We start from the raw sequence: 14,925 nt of genomic DNA on the forward strand, positions 1-14,925 counted from the left end.
GGCCTGCACACCGTGTGCTATAAACTGCCTAGAAATGCCTAGAAATCTTCTCGCATCCTAGACGTGGCCTACACATCGTGTCCCAAAATGCTTGAAAACGTGTCTGCGTCCTTGACATGGCCTACACATAGTGCTCCCTTCGTATGCATGAAAATCTGTCCACATCCCTGTCGCGACGAGGATCGTCCCGGACATAGCCTGCATACCTTGTCCCAAAAACTGCCTAGAAATGCCTGAAAACGCACCCACATCCTTGACATGGCCTGCACATCGTGTTCCTGAAGGTGCCTGAAAATGTGCCTGCGTCCCTGTCACTGCCAAGACATGGCGCTACCTTCATGTCACATGACGAGTAAAAGTAAGCCTTGTGATGTTTTATTGATGGATGGTTGTCAGGAACATAAAATGATCGCTCGATAGAAGTTTATCGTTCAAATTTAATACATTTCGAATTGTTTCCACCACAGTTCACTTTCCTTCCATCCCCATCATTTATTTCCTTGCATGCATCAAATACGCGTGAATCGAAATTATTTTCGACAGAAGAGCAATTGCTCCTCTAGTATTTGATGGTAACGAGCTTCTCGTGATTGGCCTAGGCATAAGATGCACGCTATAACATAGTTCCTATAACTTTCCAATGTCCGATCGAGCGACGAATAATTGTTTGAAAATAAGACCATCGAAAGGTATGGCGATATAGGATGGAGGGCATACATGGGGATGAAACTGTGCGACACGTCAGTCAATTGGCCTTGGCATAAGACGCAAGTTGCAATGTAGTTCTCGTGAACACACTCCTTCCAATCGGGTTGCCTAAAAATTGATCGAAGCTCGTGCCTTGTGGCCTGCGTTGCCTTCGGATCATCTCGTACTTCGTTCACATGACAAGAGGACCAAAATGTGAGCATTGAAGTAAGACGTTGTCGTCGACAAGTACATGCAATCTTCCTTGGGCATGACATACGAGGCAACGTGTTTGGTGCTCATAATTGTAACTGTCATCATACTGCTAACTCAAGTTTCGACCCCTTGCCAACACGGGCTTTCCGTCCATGTGTAATGGTGAATCTCGATCTTCCTCAAAAATTAGGCCGAAGCTAGATGCTTGCGAACTGCATCGGGTCGACACTGGATGCTGCTCGTTTGCAAGAAGGAAGGACTAGGATGTGGGCATCGAAAGAGACATTGTTAAGCATACACTGCCCCTCGGGCGTGGCTCGTAGGGCATTGCAGTAAGTACTCATGACTGTGACCATCATCGCAGTGTGAACTTTGACGGCATGATTCGGCCCCTTGCTAATGCAGGCTTCTTGCTCATTTGCCTGAAAGTGCCGAATCCATCTCGATCTTTCCCCGATCCATCCTTCGCTTACCTCCCGTGGAGAGATAAACAAAACATCGGCATCAAAGAAAACGTTGCTTGAAGCGTGCTGTGTCCTTTGGGCACGACATGTTGGGCAATGTAGCAGGTGCTCACAATCACGACCATCGTCAAACGATAAAATTCAGTTGGTTTCTCAATAATCTTTTACCGTCCATAGTGGGACGTGCTCAGGCTAGGGTCGTTGCTTGTTTGTGAACTTTCGGGTTGGCAAACATGTGGTACACTTTGCTTTGGCATCGTGTACGTAAAGTACATGAGTTTCAATCGGCGTGTTTGGGTACGTTGGATCCTTGCTTGGGCAGTGACAACGTCCTCCTCACGCCTATTCATTCGGTGCTCGAATCTCTTGTTCGATCATCTCTATCTTGATTCCCTCCATCTGTGTGATGTTGACATCGAAGAGAAATGCTACCTGGTTGATCCATCCAGTGGTCATATGCTTGTCTCAAAGATTAAGCCATACATGTGTAATTATGAATTAATTTATACTGTGAAAAAATATGAATGGCTCATATAATCAGTTATAGCTTGTTTGATGGTACCTGCTACTCGGATAACCATAGTAATTCTAGAGCTAATACGTGCAACAAACCCTGACCTCTAGAAAGGACTCATTTATTAGATAAAAGGTCTACGCAGGCTCCACCCGTTGCTATGATGATTCATGATAACTCGACGAATTGCACAGCCCTCATGCCAACGATGCATCATTCAAATTTCTACCCTATCAACTTTTGATGGTAGACTGTGTCTACTATGGTGATGGATGATGGAGAATTAGGGTTCAATTCCATAAAGGGAGCCTAAGAAATTACTACCACATCCAAGGAAGGTAGCAGGCGCCTAAATTACTCAATCCTGACATGGGAAGGTAGTGACAATAAATAACAATACCAGGCTCTGAGAGTCTGGTAATTGGAATGAGTACAATCTAAATTCCTTAACTAAGATCCCTTGGAGGGCAAGTTTGGTACCAGTAGTCATGGTAATTCTAGCTCCAATAGCATATATTTAAGTTGTTGCAGTTAAAAAGCTCATAGTTGGACCTTGGGTTGGGTCGGTTGCGTCGGTCGGTCCATTTATGGTGTGCATCGATCGTCTTATCCCTTCTGTTGGCGATGTGCTCCTGGTCTTAACTGGTCGGGTTGTGCTTCTAGCGCTGTTACTTTGAAGAAATTAGAGTGCTCAAAGCAAGCTTATGCTCTAGATACATTAGCATGAGATAACATTATAGGATTTTGGTCCTATTATGTTGGCCTTCGGGATCGAAATAATGACTAACAGGGACAGTCGGGGGCATTTGTATTTCATAGTCAGAGGTGAAATTCTTAGATTTATGAAAGATGAACAACTGCAAAAGCATTTGCCAAGGATGTTTTCATTAATCAAGAATGATAGTTAGGGGGCTCGAGGACGATCAGATATTGTCCTAGTCTCAACCATAAACGATGCTGACCAAGGATCAACAAATGTTGCTTATAGGACTCTACCGGCACCATATGAGAAATCAAAGTTTTTAGGTTTCGAGGGGAGTATGGTCACAAGCCTAAAACTTAAAGGAATTGATGGAAGGGCACCACCAGGAGTGGAGCTTGAGGCTTAATTTGACTCAACACAAGAAAACTTATCAGGTCCAGACTTAGTAAGGATTGACAGACTGAGAGCTCTTTCTATTTTTTTATCTATAAATGAAAATATCATTGATAATAAATGTTCATATACTAGTACACCGAGCATTCCCCGACAAACAAAAGCCAATGTCACATACAATTACTCTGGGCATCCCCAAGAAATATAAAAAATGAAGTACAAAATAAGTCAATGACCCAATGCTAAGGATTCTAAATGGATCAAGACATCCGGATACAAAGAGAACTTAACTTTTTATTTGTGTGCCTCAATCCGTCTCATGATGGAATCCAAGTGAGGTGAAAGGTCTTCAAAAATCTTCCTATTTCGAGAAAGCTAAATGTAGTATACGATGCTCGCAAGAGAAACCCTCTTCGCTTTACTTTGCCATGACGTCCCACGAGCCTCTTTTTTCATCCACTTTAAAGCCCTTGCAAGTGTAGACATAGATCTTTTGATTCCGAGCCACTGTCTAATATTTCCCCATAATGTCGAAGTGAAGAAACATTCAAAAAATAAGTGACGAACAATTTCGTCCATATACCCACATAAAACATGTTTACAATCAATATCCAAGAAATGCAATTTGTCTTTAGTTAGGAGTATTGATTGGACTCCTAACCAAAGCAAAAAAGAGTGCTTCGGAGTGATACAAGAAATCCAAACATCGATAGCCCATCCCTTTTTTGTACCTCTCAACCTGAAGAAGTCAAAAGAAAGTTTGGTGCTAAATTCCCCCCCCCCCACCGACCAGCTTACTAATTTGTCTAGCACTTCCCTATTTCGGTCATTCTGCTCATCAGCTGACCAGATTTGAGATTGGCCAGTGATGTGTAGATCCATAGGTACTTGAAACAAGTGAATTCCAGCATGTACAATCATAGAATTATCACCGTTCAGCTAGACAGATTGTATATTCTGTCCTCGCGTGAAATTCTGGGAAATAATCACATTTTGCCTAAATAAATTCCTAATTTCCAGCAACTTTTTAAACAATGGGGAGTGATCTTTACTCGAAGCAACCTCCCAAATACACATTCCTTTAAGATAGATTTGATGAACCTACCGGATCCAAAGGGAGTCCCTTTTTTGTTGAATGTTCCAAAGGGATTTAGTAAGTAGCAGTAAATTTCAACTCTTCAACTCCTTCAATCCAAGACCCCCTTCCTCTCTAGGAAGGCAAAAATCCTTCCATGAAACCAAAGGCTTCTTAGATCCCCAAACAAATTTCCGACAAAGGCTAATAATCCTTGATATAATTGTAGCCAGAATAGGGAAAATAGAAAGCCATAAACATTCCACTCCTTGAAGAACCGCCCTTATAAGTTCAATCTTGCCTGCATAAGATAATGTAGAACAATCTCATGCCCCAATATATGTTGTCATTTTGTCAAGAAAAGGAGCATAACAACTTACTTTAAGTTTTTCCGATGCAACGGGGATGCCCAAATATCGAAATGGCATACTTTCCCTCGGTACATTTGTTAATTGCAAGATATCCTCAAGAATCTGTCCATGAATTCTAGCTGTAAACAAGCTGGATTTGAGAACGTTCAACCTTAATCCCAATACCAAACCAAAATTTGAAAGGAAATCCATGAGAATTTTTATCGATATAGCATCTCCCCTAGCTAATAGCATCAAATCATTCGCAAAAGCTAAATGGGTGATCTTTTGGGGACCACATTTTGGGTGAAAGTTGAAATCACTATCATTCCTGGTAGCTTTAAGAAATCTTGAGAAGTATTCAATACAAAGCACAAATAAGAAGGGAGACAGGGGGTCACCTTGCTGAAGACCTTTCCTTCATTTGAAAAATCCATGCAAAGTCCCATTCAAAGCTATAGAATATGTTGTAGAAGTGACACATTCCATAACCCAATGAACAAATCTCAAGGGGAATCGCAACCCATGAAGAACATCTCTAAGGAAATCCCAACTTACCGAATCGTAAGCTTTGGAAAGATCAATTATTAGGAGGCATCTTGGAGGAACCCTTTTCCTATTGTATTGCCTCAAGAATTCTTGGGCAAGATAAATGTTCTCTGTGATACTCCTACCTTCCACATAAGGTACTTGTGCAAAATCAACAATGCCTCCCAAAACGGGTCTCAATCTAGAAGCAAGAATTAATGTCCCGAATCAAAGTGTCACCTTGTTCCAAAGAGACCAAAGAACCATTTGTAACAATATCCATCTCAATAGGTCGAGTGGGGCATTTTTGCCCAACAAAGAAGTACATAATTTGACAAATTCTGTAGCAACTTGATCATGCGATGAAGTATACATCCCGTCTTCTTTAAGTGTAGTAGCAATAAAATTCTTTCTAGAGTTCCTTTTAATGATCGAGTGAAAGAACTTTGTACATTTATCACTTTTCTTAAGGAAGACACACTTAGCCTTTTGATAATAAAAACTACGTTCCACTTCACATAAACTGATGGCCTTTTTCCTCAATCTAGCAACCTTAAGTTGAAGATGCGCATTCATAGGCTGATTGTGCAGCTGTAATTGGGCAGTCTCCAAATCATTTTTAGCCTCAGTTACCCTAGTTGAAATGTGCTGAAAATGCTTAAAATTAAGCTCCTTCAAAGCACCCTTAAGTTCGCTCAATATCTTGCAAAGGATAAATTATTTTGTCCCTTACAAGTAAGAATTCCAGCAAGCTCTAATAAGATCATGGAAGTCCTCATGCTTGGTCCACATGTTAAAAAACTTGAAAGGTCTCTTTACACCACCAACACAGTTACGTATAGAAATAATGCAAGGGAAATGGTCGAAAAGGCATCCAGAAGATAGAAAATTTGCATCAACATATGTCCCATTTTGCACACAAATATCATTGACCATTTCCCAATCAATTTTGCTCCAAATTGAACCATTAGTCCACGTGTAATAACATCCACTGGATCGTACATCCATAAGACCAACATGAAGGCAACAATTTGCAAAATCCTTAATTTCATAAGGGGTAACATCCGCCCCATTACATTTCTCATCAAATTTAAGAACATTGTTGTAGTCACGAAGAATCAACCAAGGCAACAAAACATTAGCGTTGAACTCCATAATGATATTCCAAAGTGGCCAATGGTTAACCATAATATGAAATCCATAAATGAAACTCACAAGAAAAGTAAAATATGTTACCTTGCAAGTAGCTTTGTAATGGATGATTTGTGGATGAACCTCCATCACATCCAAAAACACTTTGGATGGATTCCAAAAAATTAAGATCCTTCCAGCTCTATGCGTTCAAAAATTATTTACTTGCATGAAGCCATCGAACTTATACCATAAAATCATCTTCAATTTTTTATCCCCTAACTTAGTTTCCAAAATACCCATAATATTAATGCAATGACGTTTGATAAAATCTCAAATCCCATTTTGTTTAAGGGGTGGATTCATACCCCTAATGTTCCAAGAAGTGATCTTCATGAGGTTGAAGCAAGGGATGTTCCCTTCTTCTCGTTAACTTTTGATCTCGACTTCTTTTTCTCCTCAACTTTGCCTTTTAGCTTTTCATTTCCAGATATACTAGGAACTGCCTCATTAATATTAGGTGATGGTTCTGTCCCAAATTTTGATGACCCATCGTGAGCAGATTTTTTCATCCCAACAGCCTTATTTTTCTTGCCAATAACCTTCACAAACAGCGCCTCAATCTGAGTTAGGTTTTCCACCTGCTGGGTATCTACATTTTCAGCAGTAAATTACCCAGATTTTTGGTTAAGAGCCTACCTAAAATGCCCATCCAAATCTGTATTTTGCTATTTTCCATTGACTTGCTCACTACAAGTTGCCTCGAGAAGAGAAATCTGTGAATAAGGGATGGATTAACCAGTCTACCCATATTTTCATTGGGCATTCTCCATAGATTTTCCAACTCCTTTCTCCCCCCGGTATGTTTTTTGCTGCATCCAATAGTCGAGTGATCGAATACTCCACAAGAACCACAAAATTTTGGTTCATGCTCAGACAGATTTCTTGTTCCCTCAATATTCCATTTGGGAGCCTAATCTTTACATCCTGCACAAGTTCAATGGAAGCACCAACTTCAACTAGAGATTTTGCAAAAGATAGTCGACCTTTTGTTGCTGTGACTTTGTTGGTTGAGATAGGTTTCCCAACCTTTGAGACAATTTTACCCAAGGCGTTCGTGTTCCGAAATTCCAAGGACAACCCTGGTAGGTTTATCCATATTGACATAGTGCTCACATCTTTATCATTGAAATCAAAATAACGTGGCATGGTTTTTAGCATTAACGGTCTCTCATAAACCAAGTATGGGCCTCCATGCAACACACTTAATCTATCCACATCCATTTTGAATTTGAACACTAACCAACCACTAGCGTGTACAAAATATTTATAATCCACCTTCCATGAGTCACAAAGTTGAAGAAGAGCCACTTCTCCCAAAAACCGACCGATGAAATATCCAACAAGCCCATATCCCCAAGAATTCTCAGTATTGTCTTCGCCACATTCACCCAATACAACCTCATCCAACTGGTTATGGAAAGGTTTCAACATGATATTTTCCTCCAATTTTTGATTATCTTTAAAAAGATTATCTCATGGGGTTTTTTTTGTCAATAACCCCATCAATACAGGTATCCTTTCCATTACTTTGATTCATCAATTTTAATTAATTTGATTCAAAGTCAGATTGCTCCAAATCTGTATCCTCCTCACCAAGCTTTAAAAAAACACTTGGTGATGGTAAATTAGCTAACTTATGCTTTACCGAATTAAGCTTCAAAGGTGAAACAAAACTATCCTCAATAGGAGGCAAACGAACAGACTTGGAATTATAGGAGGAAGTCGAGAATTGATCTTCTTTTTATTGATAGTCAATCACAAGAAACCAAGAGTCCGAACTGGTTGAGAGGCCCCAAAAGAAAGGGTCCAAAAATAGAGTCCTTTAAGAAAAAGGACAGCCAAGCAAATTACAGCGAAACACAAATCGGCCCAAGAAGAGATGACCATAACTATGAATCCAGCAACACGGAGAAAGTCCAGCAACCCAGAAATGAAATAGATCAAACAAATATGGCCCAGCAAACAAACAAGACTAGCTCAAAATAAAGGGATATGGGCCGGGTCAAAACAAGGGACCACCAACCCAAAAAATCAACTACGAAAATAACCTAAGCAAAGAACAATCAGAGAAATGACTGCAAGAACCTGCAAACACGAAAGAAGAAGCTGCAAAACCCAAAAACCAGCTCACCAACCCCTGCAACCGTCAGCAACTAGAAAAGAGATAGGGAGGACCAAAGACCAAGAATTCAAATTTATATCAAACAATAGAATACATATACAAAGCATACAAAAACAGCAAGAAAAAAACCACGAACACGAAGAACACAGCACAGGAGGTAAAAGAGCAAAGGCCATGAAAGAAACTATGAAAACCAAAGTCAGAAGCATGAACAAGTTATGAACCTGGACCAACAGCGTCCAAGAAAGGAAAAACCAATAGAAATTCGGCCAAGGACACCATCAAAATTGAAAAATTGAAACCAAGACCAAGTTAAAACCAGTAAGCTATCGAACTGGATCCCCAAAGCTGACCAACCCAAAAATCGACAACCAAAGATAAGGATAAAAACCAAGCAAGATTGAGTAGTAACCACAGTGTAGCCGATACCGAAAGAAAACCAGACCTGTGAAAGAGAAACCACATAGCAATAGAAACCAAACCTGGTCCAGAACAACTCTTGAACAAGATAAGTCCAAGAAAACATAGAAGTACCCACCTTGAACAAGATGAGCATAGGACCACAAACAAGCTGGAGCTAAAACCCACACAGCAAGTAGAAACCCAAATCTGGACCTTTGCAATGGAAGTCGAAGAAAACCAAGAAACCTACTAGATTAATTTCCAAACAATGCAAATGTGGATCTTAAAATGAATTAAACCAGAATGTTAAAATCAATTCCCAAGAAGAAAAAGTAGAAATCAAGTTTAACATAAGAAAATTCATAAGAAAACTCTCAAGGCAAGTGTGCACCAAGTGGGACTTTCTCTCACTAGGTTGAGAGTATCTCTCTCTGACTGAGAGCTCTTTCTAAATTCTATGGGTGGTGTTGCATGGCTGTTCTTAGTTGGTGGAACAATTTGTCTGGTTAATTTCGTTAATGAATGAGACCTCAGCCTACTAACTAGCTATGTCGAGATATCCCTTCGCGGCCAGCTTCTTAGAGGGACGATGGCCTTTTAGGCCACGAAAGTTTGAGGTAATAACAGGTCTGTGATGCCCTTAGATGTTCAGGGCTACATGTACGCTACACTAATGTATTCAATGAGTTTATAGCCTTGGTCGATAGGTCCAGGTAATCTTTAAAATTTTGTAGTGATGGGGATAGATCATTGCAATTGTTGGTCTTCAATGAGGAATTCCTAGTAAGTGGGAGTCATTAGCTCGTGTTGACTACGTCTTTGCCCTTTGTACACATCACCCGTCACTCCTACCATTTGAATGGTTCGGTAAAGTGTTAGAATTGCGATGACATAGATGGTCTGCTGCCCACGACGTTGCGAGAAGTAAACTAAACCTTATCATTTAGAGGAAGGAGATGTTGTAACAAGGTTTTCGTAGGTGAACTTGCTGAAGGATCATTGTTGAAACCTTCAAAGTAGACCCATAAGCCCCTTCCACGACATGCACGAAAGGACGATGCAGGCATGATCAAATGTGACGTCCCGAGTTGGAGACCCACTCCATTGATGTGTGCACATGTACCCATCTTACGGCCTGACGAACCCCAACATGAAAAGCATTAAGGAACACTCAAAACATTGTTCATCCTTTAGTGCCCCATTTATGATTGGTACCTCAGGGATAGGGTAGGCGTCGAAACTGAAATAACTCTCGGCAATGGATATCTTGGCTCTCGTATCGATGAAAAATGCAGTAAAATACGATACTTGGTGTGAATTGCAGAATCTCCTGAACCATCAAGTTTTTGAATGCAAGTTGTGACCGAGGCCATTATAATGAGGGTACATCTGCTTGGGCATCACATACATCATCGTCCTTCCACCCATCCCCAATGCGAGATCACAAGCGTTGGGCCAGACACTAGCCTCCTGTGCACATCCGCTAGCGGCTGACCCAAATGCGATTCGAAATCAACGTGAGTTATGGTAATTGGTGGTTATAGTCCTCAACTTGCCGGTTGTCATGCACGACTACGTCGTTCGGCCTGAATGCCTCGACCTCAGAGGTGCTTCTTGTGCCTCAACGGTGACCCCAGGTTAGCCGGGATCACCCGTTGAGTTTTAGCATATCAACAAGCGGAGGAAAAAAAACTTACAAGGATTCTCCTAGTAACGGTGAGCGAACCTAGAAAAGTCCAACTTGAGAATCAGACGGCCCCACCATTCGAATTGTAGTCCAGAGAAGCGTTCTTAATGGCGGATCGAGTTCAAGTCCCTTTGAAAAGGGCACCAGAGAGGGCTCCATTGTGGTCGAACCTTGTCGTACCACGAGGCACCGTTGGGGAGTCAGATTATTTGGGAATGCAGTCCCAATCAGGTCATAAATTGCATCGAAGGCTAAATACGGGCGAGAGACCGATAGCGAACAAGTACCGTAAGGAAAAGATGAAATGAACTTTAAAAAAAGAGTTAAAGAGTGCTTGAAATTGTTGGGAGAGAAGCGAATGGGGGTCGGCGATGCATCCTGATCAGACATGGAACGACGACGAACCGATTCATCCATCGACTCAGGGCACGGACTAGCATGAATTAAGGCGATGGCCAAAGCTCGGGAAGTCAACACGTCTGCAGAATGCTGTCATCCTAATTATGGCAGACAGCATGCATCCTTGACGTACCTTAGCACCTGTGCGCTCTCGGTGCTGGCCTGCGGGCTCTCCATTCGACCCATCTTGAAACACGTACCAAGGAGTTGACATGTGTGCGAGTCAATGGATGAGTAAACCCATAAGGCACAATGAAGCTGATTGGTGTGATTTTCTAAGGGATGCAACGATGACCGACCTCGATCTTCTGAGAAAGGTTTAAGTGCAAGCATACCTGTCGAGACCCGAAAGATGGTGAACTATGCCTAAGCAAGGTAAAGCCAGAGGAAACTCTGGTGGAGGTCCGCAGTGATACTAACGTACAAATCATTCGTCTGACTTGGGTATAGGGGTGAAAGACTAATCAAACCATCTAGTAGTTGGTTCTCTCCAAAGTTTTCCTCACGATAGCTGGAGATCGAGCGCGAGTTTTATCTGGTAAAGCCAATGATTAGAGGCATCAGGGGCTCAACACCCTTAAACTATTCTCAAATTTTAATAGGTAGGATGGCACGGCTGCTTCTTTGAGCCATGCCATGGAATCGAGAGCTCCAAGTGGGCCATTTTTGGTAAGCAAAATTGACGATGTGAGATGAACTGAAAGTCGAGTTACGATGCCCAATTGTGCATTGACCTAGATCCCACAAAGGGTATTGGTCAATTAAGACAGCAAGACGATGGTTATGGAAGTCGAAATCCGCTAAGGAGTGTGTAACAACTCACCTGTCAAGTCAACAAGCCCCAAAAATAGATGGCGCTGAAGCGCACGACCTATACCCAGCTATCGAGATAAGCTCCAGGCCTTGATGAGTAGGGAGTGCAATGGTCAATGCAAAACCTTGGGCCCAGGCGTGAGTGGTCGTCATTGCAAATCTTAATGGTAGTAGAAATTATTCAAATGGGAACTTTGAAGGCTGAAGAGGGGAAAGGTTTCATGTGAACGACACTTGCACACGGTTAGTCAATCCTAAGGGTCGAGAAAGCCTGACTGATAGCGCGTTTCATGCGTGGACCGAAAGGAAATCGGGTTAAAATTCCTGAATCGGGACGCGACGGTTGATGATAATGCTAGGGAGTTCGGTGATGTCGATGAGGGCCTCAGGAAGAGTTATCTTTTCTATTTAACAGTCTGTCCACTCTAGAAATGGCTTAGCCAGAGATAGGGTCTAGGGACTGGAAGAGCATCGCACATCTTGTGGTGTCCGGTGTGCCCCTGGTTACCCTTGAAAATTCGAAGGATCGAGTACCGTCCGCACCCGATCGTACTCATAATTGCATCAAGTCTCCAAGGTGAATAGCCTTTGGCAATGGAACAATGTAGGCAAGGGAGTCGGCAAAATGGATCCCTAATTTCAGGAAAAGGATTAGCTTTGAGAACTAGGCATGGGGGTCCCAGTCCTGTACCTGTCGACTATCGGTGGACTGCTCGAGCTACTATCACGGCTCGAGGAGATCGTTGCGTGTTGGCTAGAGGATGGACTGGGAATGACTCCTTCGAGGCTTTTCCTAGGCGTCGAACAGTCGACTTAGAACTGGTACCAAAAAGGGAAATCTGACTGTTTAATTAAAACAAAGCATTATGATGGTTCCTGCGGATGCTCATGCAATGTGATTTCTACCCAGTGCTCTGAATGTCAAAGTGAAGAAATTCAACCAAGCGCAGGGTAAATGGTAGGAGTAACTATGACTCTCTTAAGGTAACCAAATGCCTCGTCATCTAATTAGTGATGTACATGAATGGATTAGCGAGATTCCCACTATCCCAGTCTACTATCTAGCGAAACCACAGCCAAGAGAATGGGCTTGGCAGAATCAGTGGGGAAAGAAGACCCTGTTGAGCTTTACTCTAGTCTGACTTTGTGAAATGACTTGAGAGGTGCAGGATAAGTGGGAGCCGAAAGGCTAAAGTGAAATACCACTACTTTTAACGTTATTTTATTTATTTCGTAAATTGGAGGTGGGGTGCTACCCCTTTTTTTGGACCAAGGCTTGCGTCGAGGGTCGATCTGGGTGAAAGACATTGTCAAGTGGGGAGTTTGGTTGGGGTGGCACATCTGTTAAAAGATAATGCAGGTGTCCTAAGATGAGCTCAACGAAAATTGAAATCACGTGTGGAATAGAATGGAAAAAGCACGTTTGATTCTAATTTCTAGTACGAATACGAATCCTGAAAGCATGGCCTAACGATCCTTTACACCTTCGAAATTTGAAGCTAGAGGTGACAAAAAAATTACCACATGGATAACTGGCTTGTGGCAACCAAGCGTTCATTGCAACATTGCTTTTTTATCCTTCGATGTAGGCTCTTCCTATCATTATGAAGTAGAATTCACCAAGTGTTAGATTGTTCACCTGCCAATAAAGAACGTGAGCTTGGTTTAGACTGTCGTGAGGTAGGTTAGTTTTACCCTACTGATGATAGTGTCTCAATAGTAATTCAACCTAGTACGAGAGGAACCGTTGATTTACACAATTGATCATCGAGCTTGGTTGAAAAGCCATTGACCCAGAACTACCATGCGCTGGATTATGACTGAAAGCCTATAAGTTGAATCCGGGCTAGAAGCGATGTATGCACCCACCGTCCATTTGCCGACCCACAGTAGGGACCTTATGACACCCAGAGGCACATGTTGTTGGCCAAGCCCTCGCAGCGGACATGCTACATTGGCCACCTTGAAGTACAATTTCTATCAAGCGGTGGGTAGGATCCTTTGTAGATGACTTAAATACATGATGAGGTATTGTAAGCGGCAGAGTGGCCTTGCTACCATGATCTACTGAGATTCAGCCCTTTGTCGCTCCGATTCATCCCTCCCCTTCCATTCCTCCTAATTGAAATTTCCTTTATCCAGGAATGCTTTGAGGCTAGAATGCCCATGGTCCTTGATATTACTTTTCAATGCCCAAGTGTGGAGGGAAAAAAACCCATGTACAATAATAGTAGCATCGAAGATGTTATGAGCCTCTGCACTAAAGTTGATGCAGTGGACACAAAATACGTGATGTTAAGTTTAGGTGCTCGATCGATCATCGATGTGCTTTTGTGTGCTTGTGATATGTCCCCGTGTTCCTGCATTGTGCCTGATTTGTTCCCTTCATGTGCTTGTAGCGTCCTTTAGTTGCAGTGCTAAATTCAGGTGCATGAGATGTTCCTTAGCATGCTTGGTGTGCCGGCGATGGGCATCGGTATGAACTACGTGCTGCCTATGTGTACCAGCATCCTTCACATGGATAGCACTCGATGCTGCCTTTATGTGCCTGTATCCCGTGCTGCCTTCGTGTGCATGAAAATATGCCTTTATGTACATGCGTCCCAGACACGGCCCATGGTGTGCTTGAAAATTAGGCTTCGTCCCTGCCTCGACCAGGACGCGTCCGGGACATGGCCTGCACACCATGTCCTAAAAATTACCCAGAAACGCTAGAGAACGTGCATGCATCCCTAACATGGCCTGTACACCGTGGTGCCTCCATGTGCCTGAAAATTACCCTACATCCTTGCTATAGCCAAGACATGTCCCAGATATGACCTGCACACAGTGTCCTAGAAACTACCTAGAAATACCTGAAAATTAGACTGCATCCCAAACACGTCCTGGACATAGCCTGTACACCGTGTCCCAGAAACTGCATAGACATGCCTGAAAATCAGTCTGCATCCCTGTCACGTCCTGGACATGGCCTGCACACCGTGTCCTAAAAACTACCTAGAAATGCCTGATTTTCAAGCTACGTCCCTACCACGGCCATGATGCATCCCGAACAAGGCCGGCACACATTTCCAGAAATGCATGAAAATTAGGCTATATCACTGCCTAGAAATGCCTGAAAATTAGGCTGCGTCCTGGACATTTCCTGCATGCCGTGTTCGAAAAACAGCCTAGAAATCCCTGAAAATCTGGCTGCATCCCTACCACGGCCAAGAGGCATCCCAGACATGGCCTGTACACCGTGACCACAAACTATCTAGAAATGGTTGAAAATCTACCTACATCCTGACTGTGGTTAGGACACGTCCCTAACACAGCCTGCACACCATGTCCAAGAAACTATATAGAAATTCTTGAAAATCAGGCTCCATCCCTGTC

General features: G+C 42.6%; 2 pseudogenes; one reads left to right on the forward strand and one right to left on the reverse strand.

Annotated features, from left to right (window-relative positions):
- Positions 1-1,640: 1,640 nt before the first annotated feature.
- LOC111384406 lies at positions 1,641-10,026 on the forward strand (annotated as a pseudogene).
- A 2,654-nt stretch (positions 10,027-12,680) lies between these two features.
- On the reverse strand, positions 12,681-13,150 carry LOC111384411 (annotated as a pseudogene).
- Positions 13,151-14,925: the final 1,775 nt, after the last annotated feature.

Source organism: Olea europaea, unplaced genomic scaffold (assembly GCF_002742605.1).
Source record: "Olea europaea var. sylvestris unplaced genomic scaffold, O_europaea_v1 scaffold291, whole genome shotgun sequence".
NCBI lineage: Eukaryota > Viridiplantae > Streptophyta > Magnoliopsida > Lamiales > Oleaceae > Olea > Olea europaea.